The sequence below is a fragment of the Dromiciops gliroides genome, chromosome 3 (assembly GCF_019393635.1).
Source record: "Dromiciops gliroides isolate mDroGli1 chromosome 3, mDroGli1.pri, whole genome shotgun sequence".
Taxonomy (NCBI): Eukaryota; Metazoa; Chordata; class Mammalia; order Microbiotheria; family Microbiotheriidae; genus Dromiciops; species Dromiciops gliroides.
The window spans coordinates 165,045,790-165,063,421 of NC_057863.1; the positions used below are offsets into that span (position 1 = coordinate 165,045,790).

The 17,632-nt window shown below is 36.6% G+C and overlaps 1 non-coding gene across 1 annotated transcript; it reads right to left on the reverse strand.

Moving 5' to 3' along the window:
• Positions 1 to 16,831: 16,831 nt before the first annotated feature.
• LOC122752132 lies at positions 16,832 to 16,938 on the reverse strand. The gene has a single exon (XR_006355929.1). It is a non-coding gene; the product is annotated as a U6 spliceosomal RNA (small nuclear RNA).
• Positions 16,939 to 17,632: the final 694 nt, after the last annotated feature.

A 17,632-nucleotide genomic window follows, 5' to 3' on the forward strand; every position in this document is an offset into this window, starting at 1 on the left:
ATTCTGGTTTTTAATCCACTCTGCAATTCACTTCCATTTTATAGCAGAGTTCATCTCATTCACATTCACAGTTATTATTACTGACTCTCTATTCCCCTCCATTCTATTTACCCCCTTTGTACTTTTCTCCCCTTCTTTCACCCTATTCCTCCTCACCGATGTTTTACTTCTTACCCCTGCCTCCCCAATCTGCCCTCCTTTTTTATCACCCCACTTCCTTTTTTTTACCCTTTTCTCCCTTGCTTTCATCCTCCCTTCTATCAGTTCCCACTTTCCCTTACCCTTTTGCTTCCCTAAAGAATGAGCTAAGTTTCTTTATCCCAATGAACATATATGTTATTCACTCTTTGAATCAAATCTAATGAGAGTAGGGTTGAAACAATATTCACCCTTCCTTTCTTTCCCTCTATTGTAATAGGTTTTTTTTTCACCTCTTCATATGATATAATTTACCCCATTCCACCTCCCCTTTCCTCTCCTCCCCATAGACTCCCTTTTTAACCCCTTAATTTTTTTTTCTGTATCATCACATCAAAGACAATTTATATTTATACCCTCTGTGTAAACTCCTTCTCTCTGCACAAATACATTTACAGTTCTTAAGAGTTATGAGTATTATCTTCCTGTGTAGAGATATAAACAGTTTAACCTAATTGGGTAACCTTTTTTTTCCCCCCCTCTGTTTACCTTTTTAAACTTCTCTTGAGTCTTGTATGTTAAGATCGAATTTTCTATTCAGTTCTGGTCTGTTCACCAGGAAAGATTGAAAGTCCCCAATGTCATTAAATGTCCATCTTTTACCCTGAAAGAGAATGCACATTTTTGCTGGGTAATAGATTCTTGGCTGCAATCCGAGCTCCTTTGCCTTCCCGGAATATCATATTCCACGACTTGCAGTCCTTTAATGTTGAAGCTGCCAGGTCCAGTGCAATCCTGACTGTGGCGCCATGATATTTAAATTGCTTCTTTCTGGTTGCTTGGAGTATTTTCTACTTCACCTGTTAATTCTGGAATTTGGCTACAATATTCCTTGGAGTTTTCCTTTTGGGGTCTCTTTCAGGAGGTGATCGGTGGATTCATTCAATGATGATTTTATCCTCTGATTCTATGATATCAGGGCAGTTCTCCTTAATACTTTCCTGGAATATGGTGTCTAGATTCTTTTTCTGGTCATGGCTTTCAGGCAGTCCAATGATTCTCAGATTGTCTCTCCTTGATCTGTTTTCCAGATCAGTTGTCTTTCCAATGAGGTATTTCACATTTTCTTCTATTTCTTCATTCTTTTGATTCTGCTTGACTGATTCCTGGTGTCTCATGGATTCCTTATCTTCCAACTGTCCCATTTTAATTTTTAAGGATTGTTTTCTTCAGTGAGATTATGCACCTTTTTTCCATTTGGCCAAGTCAATTTTTTAAGGCAGCGTTTTCTTCATTGAGATTATGCACCTTTTTTCCATTTGGCCAGATGAATTTTTTAAGGCATTGTTTTCTTCAGTGAAAATGTGTGCTTCCTTTTCCAAGCTATTGATTCTTTTGCATAGTTTTCTTGTTTTGCTTTCATTTCTCTTCCCATTTTTCTTCTACCTCTCTCAATTGATTTTTAAAATCCTTTTTGAGCTCTTCCAGGAAGGCTTTTTGTTCTTGAGACCAATTCACCTTCCCTCATGAGGCTTCATATGTAGGCAATTTGAGGGTATTGTCCTCATCTGAGTTTGTGTTGACTTCTTCCCTATTGATACAGAAGCTCTCAATGGAGAGGGCTCTTTTTTGCTTCTTACTCATTATTGCAGCTTGTTTATTTATTTTTTAAGTTGAGGTCTGCTCTGGGGGCACCAGGGTCCCTGTTTTGGGCTTCTTGTGCAGGGGTATAGGTGCTGTGTGACCGACTTTTTACTCTGAGGACTTTATAGTGTGTGCAGGTCTACCCCCTGCACTTGCTCTCTGGGTGCCCTTGGCCAGGTGCCCAATCCAGCTTGTCTCACTCGTGGCCCTACTGCCCACCCTCCAGGCCAGTGCAGGTAGGCTTTTCCACTGTGCTTCTTGGCCACCAGATTTTTCAGCCAGGTTCCAGGGGCCTCAGTTGTTCGACTGTGGCCCACAGCTCCTGCTGACTTGCCTCGACCCTCTCGGCGTGTGGGCTGCTGCCCTGCGCTGGGCCTCCCTTTTGCCTGAGTCAGACTGACCTTTTCCTGAAGTCTTCTAAATTACCTCTGGTTGGGAGACTTTGTCTCTCTGTCTCTTTGCAGGTTCTGTAGTTTCAGAATCCATCCAGAGGCTTGATTTAATGTTCTTTTTGAGGGAACAGAAGGAGAACTCAGGCAGCTTGCTGCTTCCTCTCTGCCATCTTGGCTCCACCCCCTCCTTCAAAGATCTTGATGGGAAAATCTCTAAGTAGGGAAAGGCATTACTGACATCAGGAAGATCAGAAGGAAGAAAACAAATATACATCTTGAGATATGCTGTTTAAAATATGGTCCAATATAAGCTACTATCAGGTTGTACAAACCTGAGCAAATCATTTAGTTAGTTATGTTGGTCCTTGTTTTTCTCTATTTTAAAATAATGAGCTGGTACTAGATGGTGTTGCAGGACCTGTTGAACAGTAACACACTTAGAATCTAAGGATTCCTCATGGGCAAATCAGAAGGAATTTGCATATGATACGGCACAAATGAATAGTAATGTTGCAAGGGTATTCAGATGCAGAAGGAGAGAAAAGATCTTCTATAATAATAATTTTTAATATCATCTTGTACTTCATCTTGGCTCCACATTCTCTTCATAAATCAGGGCTGTCCTGGAAGGAATGGAGTTGTTGATTAGGCCAATAGCTATGAAGACTTTTGCCAGGCTTGTCAGTGTTTGAAGCAGTGACTTGGCAATTGTACCTGAATATTTCTAAAGTGGTAATACAGTCATTGGACTAAATCTTAGTACTTCATTGAGTGATCAGTCACAAATATTAAGCAAGTACTCTGCTATGTGTCAGACATTGGTAATACACAAAATCTAAAGGAGGAAATAATATGCATATAACTATATATAAGCACTTTTTTTAAAAAATCATGCAATCAGGGGCAGTTAGGTGGCACAGTGGATAGAGCACCAGCCCTGGAGTCGGGAGGACCTGAATTCAAATCTGGCCTCAGACACTTAACACTTACTAGCTGTGTGACCTTGTGCAAGTCACTTAACCCCAATTTCCTCACTAAAAAAAAATCATGCAATCAATTTGCAATGCATTTTTTTTTAAATTCATGAATCAAAGTTCATACATTTTATTTTCCATTAACCCCTGTATCTATTGTTTCATTATAAAATTAGTAATTTTTAATTTGTTCTTTTTATTAATTGCATGCCCAATTCATTGATCTAATCTTTCACTCTTTATTAATGTGTAGGAATTTCATACATATTTCCCCCTAAGTATTGCTTTGGCTGCATCCCACAAATTTTGGAATGTTGTCTCATTGGTGTCATTCACTTTAATTAAATTATTGATTACTTCTATAGTTTGTCCTTTGACTTATTCTTTAGGATTAGATTATTTAGTTTCCAATTAGTTTTTAATCTATGCTTCCATGGCTCTTTATTAAATGTAAATACTCTCTATGCAAGATAATTTAGAAATTATCACCTGAAGAAAATAACTAAATTTAAACAAGATTGGGAAAGGCTTTCTTTAGAAGGTAAAAATTAAGATGAGACATAAAGAAAACCCAAGAAGACAGAAGAAAGAGATGAGGAGGGAGAATGTAGTACTCACCGAGGTTCTTATGCATTCCACTATAACATGGGTTAAGTTAGATAGTCCCTAAAAGATAACAAATCCATAATCTAATTTGCCTAGTTATAGGGCAAGGCTCAAACTGTGCTTCCCTTGATGGGACTTCCTATTAACATTTAGATGCATTGATGTGACTTCCTGATCACTTAATGGCATAAAAACGCTTAACCCATGTAAATGCCACCCTTCAAACTAAATCCCACCCTTTAAACATGCATCTCCCTATGAAGATGATGAAAACAAGCCTACCAAAAGCTTTGACGCAAATGCTACTGTAATCTCAATAAAAATCTTTGCTATGTAAGGACTACATAAACCTTTTGCTTTCTTTTCAATGAACTATGAATCCTTCATTTGATCTAAATATGGATCCAAATAAACAGCATGCTGCTATTAGTCTTACTCCTAACAAATGAGAAGGCATTGAATAATTATTAGGAAATGATTTTCCTAAAAGCAAATGGGGGGATGACATTTCAGTATACTCTATCACTTTATTTACATTTTTTTGACCACAGATGCCAAGCAATTTGCCATGTGCCATGTGCTAATTTAGAAGGTTCACTAAAAGAGAAAAAGGTATTAGTGAAGGAACTAAAAGAAAGGAATACCTTAGAATTCTATAATTTTAGGGTTACTGTAAGATAAGCCTAGTTTTTTCTTTGTTTTTTACTAAAGGTACTGAAGATAAGTTTGAATAAAATAATAAAATAAAACCCAAATCTGTGGTTTAATCCTGAAGCCTTATAAGGAAATGTATAGATTCAGAATATCTTGAGTTTAGAACAGACTTCTCACCTTCATCTCAGATAATCCCAGGGTTTAATTACCCTCTCAAACCACATAATTTCTAGAGCCAATTTCTAAAGTTGTGGTCAAAACAGACTGGACTCCAGAAACAGAACAGCAAGGCACCATTCATTTGCTTTGGTACTTACCACATAGCATTCAATACTCTGACATTACTATAAATCAAAATGTCAACACCCTGAATTGTAGTTATAAGTGAAACAACAGTCAGGGAAGGCTATTGAGCACAGATGCTATGTGCTAAGAAAGACTTATGACCTTAAGTAGATTGCCACTGTCACTGACTAACATCTGAGGCTTCTGGATGGTGATCAATATTATCACAATGTATGTAACTGTAGTCAATTCCTCAGTTATTCAGGAAATATTGAGGGTTGTACAAAGTGTGAGATACATAATTCCAAATGATAGATAATCAATGTATGATATTAATATTTCAAAGCATTCATCTAAAATGTATTTGTGCATAGGCATATTTGGACATACATAATTTTCAATCATCTGGAATAATCTTTTGAATGCATTATAATGTAAAATACTATAACTACTATATACTAAAATATATTTTCAATAGTCCTAAAAATGATCTAAAAGAGGTATCATGACCTTTTTTTTCAGCAACAAACATTTATTTTATTTTCCAGTTACATGTAAGGGTAGTCTTCAATATCCATTAACATAAGATTTAGAGTTTCAAATTTTTCTCCCTCCCTCCCTCCCTCCCTCCCTCCCTTTCCTCCCCCCTCCACAAGATCACAATCAGGTTATATATGTACAATCCACAAGTGTTCTTTTTATCAGTTCTTTCTATAGGGGTGCATAGTAAGCTTCCTCATTAGTTCCTTGGGATTGTCTTGGATCATTGCACTGCTGAGAGTAGTTAAGTCATTCACAATTGCTCATTGAATAATACTGCTGTCACTATGCACAATGTCCTCCCAACTCTGCTCACTTCACAATACATCGATGTTCATTAGATTTTCCAGGTTTTTGGGGGATCATCCTGTTTATCATTTCCTGTAGCATAACATCATTCCACTATAATCATATAACACAGCTTTTTCCATCATTCCTCAATTGATGGACATTCCCTTGATTTTCAATTCTTAGCCTCCACCAAGAATTGCTATAAATACTTTTTGTACAATTTTTCCTCCTTTTCTGTTTTTCATGATTACTATTGTTAACTGTTTCCCTTCCATCCTATTCCTTTCCCCATGATATTTATTCTATTATCCATCTTCTTTCATCCTATCACTCTTCAAAAGGGATTTGCTTCTGTCTGTCCCCTCCCCCACTCTGCCCTTCCTTCTTTTGCCCCTCTCTCTTTATCCCCTTCCCCTCCTATTTTCCTGCAGGGTTAGAGAGATTACTCCACCCAATTGAGTGTGTACACAATTTTCTCCTTGAGCCAATTCTAATGAGACTGAGGTCTTTGAGCCAATTCTGATGAGTGTTAAAATCATTTACTGCCCAGATTAAACAGATTACTCCACCCAGTTGGGTGTGTCTGTTAGTCTCTCCTTGAGGTAGCTCTGGTGAGTTTAAGGTCTTTGAGCCTTTTCTGATGAGTGTAAAATTCATTTACTGCCCTGCTCCTCTCCCATCTCTTCTCCCACTCCATAAGCCTTTTCCTGTTACTTTCCTGTAGGATTTCACTTCTGCCCTTCCCCTCCCCCACTGCATTCCCTTCACCCCTCAATTTAACCATAAAAATGTCATCATGGGGCAGCTAAGTGACAGAGTGGACAAAGCATCACCCCTGGACCCAGGGGGATCCCAGCCAAAACCCAGCCTCAGACACAAGACAGTCACCCACTGTATGACACCGGTTATGTCCCCCAGCTCCAACTTTTTATGGTTCTCTAGGGTCTTGTATTTGAAAGTCAAATTTGCCATTCAGTTCAGGTCTTTTCATCACAAATATCTGAAAGTCTTCTTTTTCATTAAAGGCCCATTATTTTCCACTGAAAGATAATGCTGAGTTTTGCTGGGAAGGTGATTCTTGGTTGTAATCCCATTTCCTTTGCCCTTTAGAATATCATATTCCATGCCCTCTGGTCCTTTAATGTAGAAGCTGCTAGATCTTGTGCTATCCTGACTGGGGCTCCACAGTATTTGAATTCTTTCTTTTTGGCAGCTTGCAATATTTTCTCCTTGACCTGAGAGCTCTGGAATTTGGCTATAATATTCCTAGGAGTTTTCCTTTTGGGATCTCTGTCTGTAGGTGATCAGTGGATTCTTTCAATTTCTATTTTAGCTTCTTCTTCTAGAATTTCAGGGCAATTTTCCCTGAGAATATCTTGGAAGATGGTATCTAAGCTCTTTCCTTCATCATGGTTTTCAGGTAGACCAATAATTTTCAAATTATCTCTCCTGGACCTATTTTTCAGGTCGGCAGTTTTTCCCAGAAGATATTTCACATTGCCCTCTATTTTTTTATTCATTTGGATTTGCTTTATTGTGTCTTGGTTTCTCATAAAGTCACTGGCTTCCATTTGTTCAATATTAATTCTTAGGCAATTATTTTCATCAGAGAGCTTTTGTACCTCCTTTTCCATTTGGCCAATTTGACTTTTCAAGCTGTTGACTTTTTTCTCATGTCTTTCCTGCATCACCCTCATTTCTCTTTCCAGTTTTTCCTCTATCTCTCTAACTTTATCTTCAAAGTCCTTTTTGAGTACCTCTTTGGCCTGAGACCAATTCGTATTTTTCTTGGAAGCTTTAGCTACAGGGGCTCTGATGTTGACATCTTCCTCTGAGGGTGCCCCTTGGTCTTCCTTGTTACTGAAGAAAGTTTCTATGGTCCTTACCTTTCTCTGTCAGCTCATCTTGCCTTTCTTTTACTAGACTTTTAACTCCTTAAAGTGGGGCACTGTTTCTGGGCTGCAGTATCCCAAGCTTAAGAAGTCCCAGGTGGTATGATTTAAGGAGAATCAGGTTCCTCACTAGCCTGGCCTGTTCCTTGGTCCTTAGATGACCCCAGACCAACTTGCTAATCAACTAGCTTTGTGTGTTATGGTTGTCAGCTCCTATGAGCCTGTGCCTGTCCCTCACCTGGGTCACTGCTACTCGAGCCTACCTCCTGATTCTCAGCAGGGGTGTAAAATCCAAGTTCTGCCTCAGCACCAGCATAGACCCCTGTAGTCTGCCCCCTGCCCAGGGCTCAGCACACTCACCAGACTGTGAGCTTAGTTCCAGATAACACTGGTGCTTCAGCTGATTCAGTGGCTCTGGGGGTCTGCTTTTCTGGTGAGGTCTTCCTGGGACTGGATCTGTGTCAGGGTGACTGTGGGGTTAGGCTTAACTCCTGTATCAGCACAGCAGCTCCCTCCTTCTGACCTTCCAAGCTGTTCTTGATTAGAAGATTATTTCAGCACATTCTTCTGTGAGTTTTGCTTCTCTGGGCATTTTCCTATGGTGTTATTTGGATGTTTTTTGGAGCCATCATGTCATAAGTTTGGGAGCTCACTCATGGCTTTTTGACTCATAGAATTAGAAATCAATAATAGAAAATGGCAAATTTGAACTTTAATATTTCCCCTTTCCTGTTTTACTATTCATTAGTATTAACATTAGTCGAATCCTCAAACTAATGTTAATACTAATGAATAGTAAAACAATCCAAAACCAACTGAAGAGGAATAAAAAAAGATGTTAGAATTTTCCACAATTGGCCTATATGATTTATTCTCCCATAGTGGGAAAAAAGATCTATATAAGCTTGGTGGTATAAGAAGAGCAAGATTTGCCTTTAGTCAGGTTAAATTATAATATATAAAGTTTATTTGACAATAGCACACGGAGACAGGTGGAGTGAAGGAGTTGCAAGGAGATGCAGGGAAGCTAGAGTGAAGAGGGGCAGCAGCGACAGCTGCTGGACACACCCACAGGCAAGAGAGATGCAAGGGAATAGAGAGAAGCAGAGAGTCTGGGGGTTGGATTTTACAGGTCATATGTTCCTACTTTTCTAAGTCTATTCTTATAAATAAAACCTGGGTTTTGCTTTAATTGAAAAGAGGTGTTTTCTTATCAGTCTGGAAGAAGCAGTTGGAGGATTTTTTAAATGGCCATTATAGACTGGCTTAGGCAGCTAACAGTCTATAGTCCCACAGACAGCTAGCCATCTAGATAGCTAAAATTTTACAGAGATTGGTTTAGTGGGGAAGACAAAGTTATAGATTAGAAAGCCAGTTATAATTTCTCAGATCAAACAATTAAAAAATTATACAATGTATACTTTCAACATGTTCTGTTCTATTTCACAAAGAAGCCCTCTATGGGAAGGCACATATTTCTTCTTTGATCCCTTGGCCTTAGTTTCTACCATGGCTCTGACCAACTGCTGCTACTGAAGCCTAGTCACGGACCTGATTCCAGATTACCAGTACACACCTCAGTGGAGAAATATAGCAGAGCATTACTGCAAGGGTGGTTGGGGTAGGAACAAGATTAAAGCAATTTAAGTGGTTCACTTACATGTAGGTACAGGATGAGTAGAAGGAAGATTTGGAACAATGTGGAAGCATGAACCTGGGATTTAGAGAAATGCTTGAATGTGGGGCTTCTAGAAGGTCAAGTTTTAGGGTTTTTCTTAGTTGCTGGCTCAATGATCATGAACCAGATAGAGGCTTTGTTGCTCTTTTGAGACATATCTATGAATGTAGGGCTCTATTATTAGTTATCAAGTGAGAGTAGAGGGGGAATGGAAAGAAGTTTGGAGTGAGAAGGGGTACAGAGTCAGGGTGGGGTATACATCTGAATGTCTATAATGTCCCTAAATATTAGCTCTTAAAGAGCCAAAGTGACTCCATAATGTCAGTAGAAACACCAAACATGAAATTTAACAAATATTTCTAATTACCCCCCAAAACTACCTCAAAAATAATGAAGAGTGTGGCAGCTAGGTGGCACAGTAGATAGAGCACTGGCCCTGGATTCAGGAGGACCTAAGTTCAATTCTGGCCTCAGACACTTGACACTTACTACCTGTGTGAATCTGGGCAAGTCACTTAACCCCCATTGCCCTGGAAAAATAAATAAATAAATAAATAAATAAACAAACAAACAAACAAACAAACAAACAAACAAACAAATAAATAAATAAATAAATAAAATAACTAAGAGTGCCAAATGAGAAAAAAAAATTGAAAAAAATAAATTAAAAAAGGATGAACTTTACCATCCAATCCAGGACTATGCTGAAAAATGGACTGGCTCCTAAGAACATATTAAAGAGTAAAGATTTAGCAGTTTGGGGCTGACAGTTGAAGGGAGCATAAACTCTCAATCTAAAATATTCCAGGAGATGGTACTGAGGCCAACACTATCTCTCATAGTTGCTATGTCAGAATGCAATTTGAAGCCAGCTTGATGGGTGCTGACCACAGAGTGTGGCAAAGAACAGTGCTGAGTTTCATTTCAGGTTCAGTTCCTGGTTACAAAATACAGTTATAGAAGGAGCTGGAGTCCATACTCAGTCAGTTGCCTAGACGAGGAGTAAGAAGAAGTGGGAAAAACAAACAAGCAAATCATCCAGAATTGTAAAAGAGAAACAATATCAGCACTATAAGATGTAGGACATAGTCACAATACAGTGGCATTCCATGCTGGAACTGCGGAAGAAGACATAGAGGATAGAATGATTCCCTAATCCCCTTTCAGGATGCCAGACTAAAGAAGTGATTAACACAAGAAAAATTCTAATACAATAAAAAAACCCACTGTTTAATAGAACTCCAAGATAAACTCTCAGGGGAAAGAAATAATTACAATAATTATAAATACAAGCCTTGAAGAAATAATAGATTTTTTTGAACAGACTCCAAAAATAAATTGAAGGAAAAAAGAAAGGTTCAAATAAGAGACTTTAAAAATGAATTTAGATCATTTGGAAATATATCAAACAGATTTTTAAAAAAATGCAAAACCATACCACTTAAATCCAAAATGTAAGAATAAAACAACCAATATTAGAACAATATAAAAAACTGGAAAAGTAGAATATCATATGAGATATATACTATCAAAATCATAAAGAATGAGGAGACATTGTGGTGGAGGGGCTTGCATAGCTCAATGAAACTATAAGCTATGTCATTCAGGGTTACCTGTAACAGACAGGTCACAGTGGAGAGTTCAGACACAAGTTGATCCATTGGAAAAGGAAATGGTAAAAATGGTAAACCACTCCTGTATCTTTGTCAAAGAAATAAACAAACCATGGACCATATCAAAATAATAAAAGGCATGACATCTGAAGATAAGCCCCTTAGGTCAGAAGGTATACAACACATTACTGGGGGAGAGTGAAGGACAACTGCAATTAGGTATTTTAATAATGATGCAGCAGAATCAAAGCCAAAAGAAAGCACAGATGTCAATGTCCATTGTGGCAAAAGGAAAGGTCAATGTGGCAAAAATCAATAGTGAATAGGAACTTGGAATTTCGATGAACCAGGGCAAGATGGATGTTGCCTAACAGGAGATAGAAAGTTTAAACATCTACTCCAAATAATTTAAATTCATTTTTAGTCTCTTATTTCAACCTTTCTCTTTTTCCTTCAACTTATTTTTGGAGTCTGTTCAAAAAAATCTATTATTTCTTCAGGGCTTGGGACAACATCTTAGGCATTAGTAAACTTAAATGAATAGGAATAGTGAATTTAATTCAGGTGATCATTATATATATTACTTTGGGGAAGAATCCTTTAGAAGAAACTGAATAGCATTCATAGTCAATAAAAGGGTGAGAAAAGCAGTATTGGGTTGTAATCTCAAAAATGACAGAAGGATCTATGTTTTAATCCAATACAACCCATTCAATATCAGAGTAATACAAGTCTATGCTCCAATGAATGGTGCCAAAGAGACCAGAGTTGCTCAGTTCTACAAAGACATACAAAATCTTTTTGATAAAACACCAAAAGAATATATGTCACATTCATCATTGGGGATTGGAATGCTAAAGTAGAAGTTAAAAAGATAATTGGAATAATGGGTTAGTTTGATCTTGAATTATAAATTGAAGTAGCATAGAAACTAATAGAGTTTTGTCAAGATAATATGTGGGTAAATACTCTTTTTCAACAACCCAGAAAATAACTCTACAGAGGGACAACACCAGAAAATCAGTATAAAAATTGCAGTCAAATATGGAAAAAGCTTTATTCAATTAGTTAAAACAATATGACCTGGAGCTGACTATGTGTCAGATCATGAGCTTCTTATTTAAAAATTGAAACTTATTGTTAAGGGCTAAAATTCTAGCTAGTCTGTCTAAAATATCCAATGAGTGGTCGCCAATAAATTGTAAGCTTTAGCAAGAGTTAGACTTTTAAGCATTTATTAAGGAGATCAAGAATTTGGTAAAGAGAGAGAGAAAGGCCTAGATTCCTATCTATTAAAGGGAGAGCACATTTCTAGCTCTGCTCTCCACCAGAGTCCAAAAGAAAGAGAGCGAGAGCGAGCGCCAGTCTCTTCCTTCCTCCTCCCACTAGCCCACGTCACTTCCTGACGCCAAAGAAAAGACTCCTGGTCTTGCCCTCAAAGACCTTCGCTTCATGGGCAGAACTCTTCTACAGTAAGTCTCCAGCAGGTGGCGTCATTCCAATCGTTACATTATTTTGAAAAAAGTAGGGATACCCATCAGACCACATTGTTATGACCTAAATAACATCCTTAATGAATATGAAGCATGTATATGCAGACACATATTTAACATTCATAACTAAGAATATATAAGATCTCATTCAGAATATGGAGAGTCATAGCAGAATGAAAGTAGATTCCAATGATATGTCACTTTAAAATAAAAGGGAGTAGAATCCATTATGCCTCAGATTAATTTTTTAAAAATCATAAATGGTATTCATGGTCCTAGACAAGGAAACTGTGAAAATAGCCATGATTAAAGAGAGTTAATCAAGGTAGTCTATGATGAAAGACATTATATATAATAAAACAATATCAAAAAGTAGGACAATAACTCTTGGTACCTTCAATGTTCCTTTTTTAGACTGAAGAACAAGGTCGTGCAGTGGATACAAAAATAGCAGGACCTGAGTTCAAATTTCACCTCAGATCCTACTAGCTGTGTGACTCTGTGCAATTCACTTATCCCCAGTTGCCTTAAATATATGGGGCCATGTCCAGTCATCCTGATATAAATCCTGCCATTGGACCCAGATGGCTCTAGAGGAGAGAATGAGGTTGGTCACTTTGTACCTCCTTCACTTAAATCCCGTTCACTCCAAGTCATGACATCAGCCCAATGTCATGGTTCTCTTCAAGAATGGACAAACGGGGACAAAACAAAACAAAAAACAGAGATTGAGAGACCCCTCCTGAGGGTTTTTAAACCCTTGCAGGTAGAGGTGAGTCAATGCACCTTGATCCAAGCTAATTGGCCGGTAACATTCAAGTCCATTGATTGGCATGACTTGAGGGTGGTCTTAGATGACTTAACTTCCTTTAGTTAGTAAGGAAGGTCAATCTACATTTCCTTTGAAATTCTGGGAGGGGGGTCTCGGAGTCACCAAAACACACCATTATTAATAATTTTCTCACATGCTCCAATTTTATGGACTAATTAACATTATATCATAATCTGGACAATAAATCTTCTGCTGCTACTTCTTTATTCTGTTTTATGAAGATAATTATGCTGAGCTCTTTTTTATAATTATGGATTTCATTTAGAAGTCTATTCCATAGGGGCAGTAGATAGAGCACTGTCCCTGGATTTAGGAGGACCTGACTTCAAATCTGGCCTCAGACACTTGACACTTACTAGCTGTGTGAGCCTGGGCAAGTCACGTAACCCCAATTGCCTCACAAAAAAAAAAAAAAAAGAAGTCTATTTCATGTTTTGGGGTTTGACAATCTACAAATAGGAGTGTATTGTTTGTCTCACAATCCCTCTTTCACTTGGAGTTTGGGTGGTATATATGCTACCCAATTATGGTATCAGGTACCTTTGGAAAGCTTCACAATTTCAGCTCCTTTTTGATATTAATAATAAGAATTATTGAATTAAGTTCTTTCTGTTATATATTTCAATGCAATCTGTATTATTTGTGTATGTACATGGGAACATGATATAGCACAAAAAGACCTTTTGGCTGTTTTTTTGTTTTTATGTTTTTTTTAGTGAGGCAATTGGGGTTAAGTGACTTGCCCAGGATCACACAGCTAGTAAGTGTCAAGGGTCTGAGGCCAAATTTGAACTCAGGTCCTCCTGAATTGAGGGTTGGTGCTCTATCCACTGCACCACCTAGCTGCCCCCTATTGGCTGCTTTTTGATTTACTGAATCAAATAGTCCAATATGTTAAATAAATAGTGAGCACAGTAAGGCCTTATATTCCCCACTACATTTAACTCATTGTGTAGATGTATAGATGGAGGCAGCTAGAAGGCTCAGTGATTAGAATGCTGGGCCTGGAGTCAGGAAGACCTGAGTTCAAATCCAGCCTCAGACCCTTATTTAGCTGTGTGACCCCAGAAATCATTTAACCTCTTCTTGTTTTAATCCACTGGAGAAGGAAATGGTAAACTATCCAGCTCTCTTTGCCAAGAAAACCCCATAGACAATTTTCGCATGCTATATTCCATGGGATTATGAAGAGTATGACATGACTAAATAACAATAAGAAAAACATGTAGAGCTGATGCAAAGTGAAATCTACAGTATACAAAATAACAGTAATATTGTGAAATGATCTGCTGTCCATGATTCAGTTATTTTCAGCAATCCAATGATCCAAGATAATTCTGAAGATCTTATGAAAAATTCGAACCATGTACAGAGATAGAACTGATGGTATTTGAATACAGATTGAAACATATTTTTTTGTTACTTTATCAGAAACAAAAAAAAAATTGTTGAGGAGGATGCTATCAGAAAAACCTGGAAAGACCTACATAAACTGATGCAGAGTGAAATGTATTGTATATAAAATAACAGCAATAGTGTAAGATGATCTGCTATGAATGACTTGGTAATTTTCAGCAATGCAATGATCCAAGATAACTCTGAAGGACTTATGAAAATTGCAACCCAACTATAGAGAAAGAACTAATGGTATCTGAAAACAGATTGAAGAATAACTTTTTTGATTGTTCCTTAATCAAAAGTTTTGTTTTAGTCTGTTTTCTTTCATAACCTGGCTAATGTGAAGATGTTTTGCATGACTTCTTGTATATAACTTATATTGAATTGCTCGAGTTCTTGTGGAGGGTGGGAAGGCAGGGAGGAAGAGAAGTTGGAATGCAAAGCTTTAAAAAATTGATGTCAAATTGTGTTTTTACATGTAATTTTGAAAAATAAAATTCTAAATAAATACATTAAAAATAAGTATAACATGTAGACTACATTGAATATTATGCAAAAGTCTGCCTATTTATCTTCCATATATTTAACAAGGATGTCTTGTGTTTGTGTGTAGATTATTTTCATAACCATTTTTTAATGAATGGGAAAGTAGGCATGAGGATTGATAAGTACTGATTTTCTCTTAACCACTTTTTTGTGAGTATAAGATCTGGGATTTCATTTCAAGTTTTTGATATCCTTTCTTTCATCTACATTAAAAGGATCAATTTTTCAACATTCTGAAATATGTTATGTCTAGCATGAATCTCATTAAGAGATACTTGGTCAGCTGTTCTTTCTTCTTTTATTTTCTTTAGAACCATTTCCATTTTATGTGGGGAATATGAAGTCTTCATTAATGACTGAAAATGATATTCTGAAAAAGCTTATTATAAACAAAAAATATATATAACAACTTAAGACTGATAAAGATATTTGCCAATATTTTCTCATTTGATCATAATCTCTGAATTCATGATAAACAGGTATTACTGTTATCTTAACTGAGGCTGTTCTTAAGTGACATTTCTCAGATCACAGAGCTAGTAAGCATATGAGACATAATTCAGAATCAAGTCTTCCAGTCTTGTAGTCTGACACTATTCCCTATACTACATGCCTAATCTGGATGTGATGCCATAACTTGATTAGCTCTTTCTCATGAATATACATTTAAAATTTTGGTCTGTTGATGATGGTGTTCGTGGTGGTAGTGGTGGTGATGGTGATGGTGATGATTATGATGATGGTATTCTTGTAACTGTTAATCCTTTAGTTTCATTTATAATTGCCTTCATATTTTTTCAATATTAGAATCCCTCTACATGCTTCCTTTAAAATTATCTTTTTTCTCCACTGTTTCTCTTTGTCTTATGAGCTATGCATCTCATCTTCTACGATTCTTTAAGTTATCACAAACAAATGGGAAAAGTGTGTGAAGGTAAAGTTCTTTACAAAAGCATATCTCTGCTTAGCAAGGAAGTCAAGTGATGGCTTATTGAGACAATTTCTATGCTCTTTTGTGCTAGGTGTCCTGGTATGTGACTGACAACATTTAAATTTATTTAGGAAATGGTAATGGTATGTGTCAATATCTGTCCTTTTTATCCATTCTTCATTTTTCAGTAGCAATGACTTCTTTAATTAGGTCAAAGTGTCATTTTCAGAAGTAAATACAATATTTTAAATCTAATTTTAATCCTTTTGGTTTATAATTAATGTTGAGTTGGGGGCAGCTAGGTGGTTCAGGGGATAGGGCACCAGCCCTGGAGTCAGGAGGTCCTGAGTTCAAATCTGAGTTCAAATCAGACACTTGACACTTGCTAGCTATGTGACCCTGGGCAAGTCACTTAACCCCAATTGCCATACCAAAAAAAAAAAAGTTAATGTTGAGTTTTTATTTTTATTTTATTTTATTTTATTTTAATTTTTTTTTGCAGGCAAATGCCCTATGTTGAGTTTTTAAATAAATCTAAGTATATAATCTCCCTCCTTCTCCCTTTTGAAATAAAAAAACAAAACAAAACAAAACAAAAAACTCATGATAGATATGTTAATCAAGCCAAACATATTTCCACTTTGGGAATGTTCTAAGTTTTATGTCTCATTTTTCACCTTGATCCCCTTATTTGGGTAATGGTCTTTATCATCATTCCTCTATTATAGATTTTTGTTGCCTTGATCTAAGTTAAATCTATAAAATGTTATTTATCATTATTATTGTTGTAAAAATTGTTCTCTTGGTTTTGCTCTTTTCACTCTGTTTCAAGTCATACAAGTCTTCTCAGGTTATCTCCATAACTGTGTCATTTATAATTTCTTTTTTTTCCCCATAAAAGTATTTTGTTATTTTCCAGTTACAAAAATTTTGGAACGCTTCTTGAATTTGCGTGTCATTCTTGTGCAGGGGCCATTCTAATCTTCTCTTTATTGTTCCAATTTTAGTATATGTGCTGCTAAAGTGAGTACTCATTTGTAATTTCTTAAAACAAGGTAGTATTCCACTATATTCATAAGCCGTATTTGTTCAGCTATTCCTCAACCCCTTAGTTCCCAGTTCTTTTCTGTTATACCTGCACACATACATGTTCACATATGACTCATTCCCTTTATTTGATCTCTGCAGGGCACAGGCCTAGTAGTAGCAGGCAAAGTATATGCACAGTTTAGTAACTTTAAGGGGCCTAGTTTTTTGTTTTCCAAAATTTCTAGAAAAATTCAGAGTTCTACCAACAGAATATAAATACATCTGTTTTTCTATATATATATCCTTCTATATTTCCCATTTTCCTTTTTTTCAACATTACACATTAAATGAGTATAAAAATAGAAATGGTTAGCTAACTAGGATTTATATAGTGTTTTAAGACCGAGTACTTTTCATATGTAATGTTATATGATCCTGACAACAACTTTGTGAGGCATGTACTACTATTATCCCATCTTATAGTTGAAATTTTGCTTTATTTTTTATTTCTCATCATTAGTGAGATGGATTTTTTGCATATGATTATTAATACCTTGGACATTTTCCTTTGAAAACTGCTTTTCATATTGTTTAAACATTTAGCAATTGAGGAACGGCTCTTATTCTTAAAAAATTTGATTCAATTCCGTATGTATCTTAAAAATGAGAAACTTCTTGTAAGGAATTTTTGCCCAG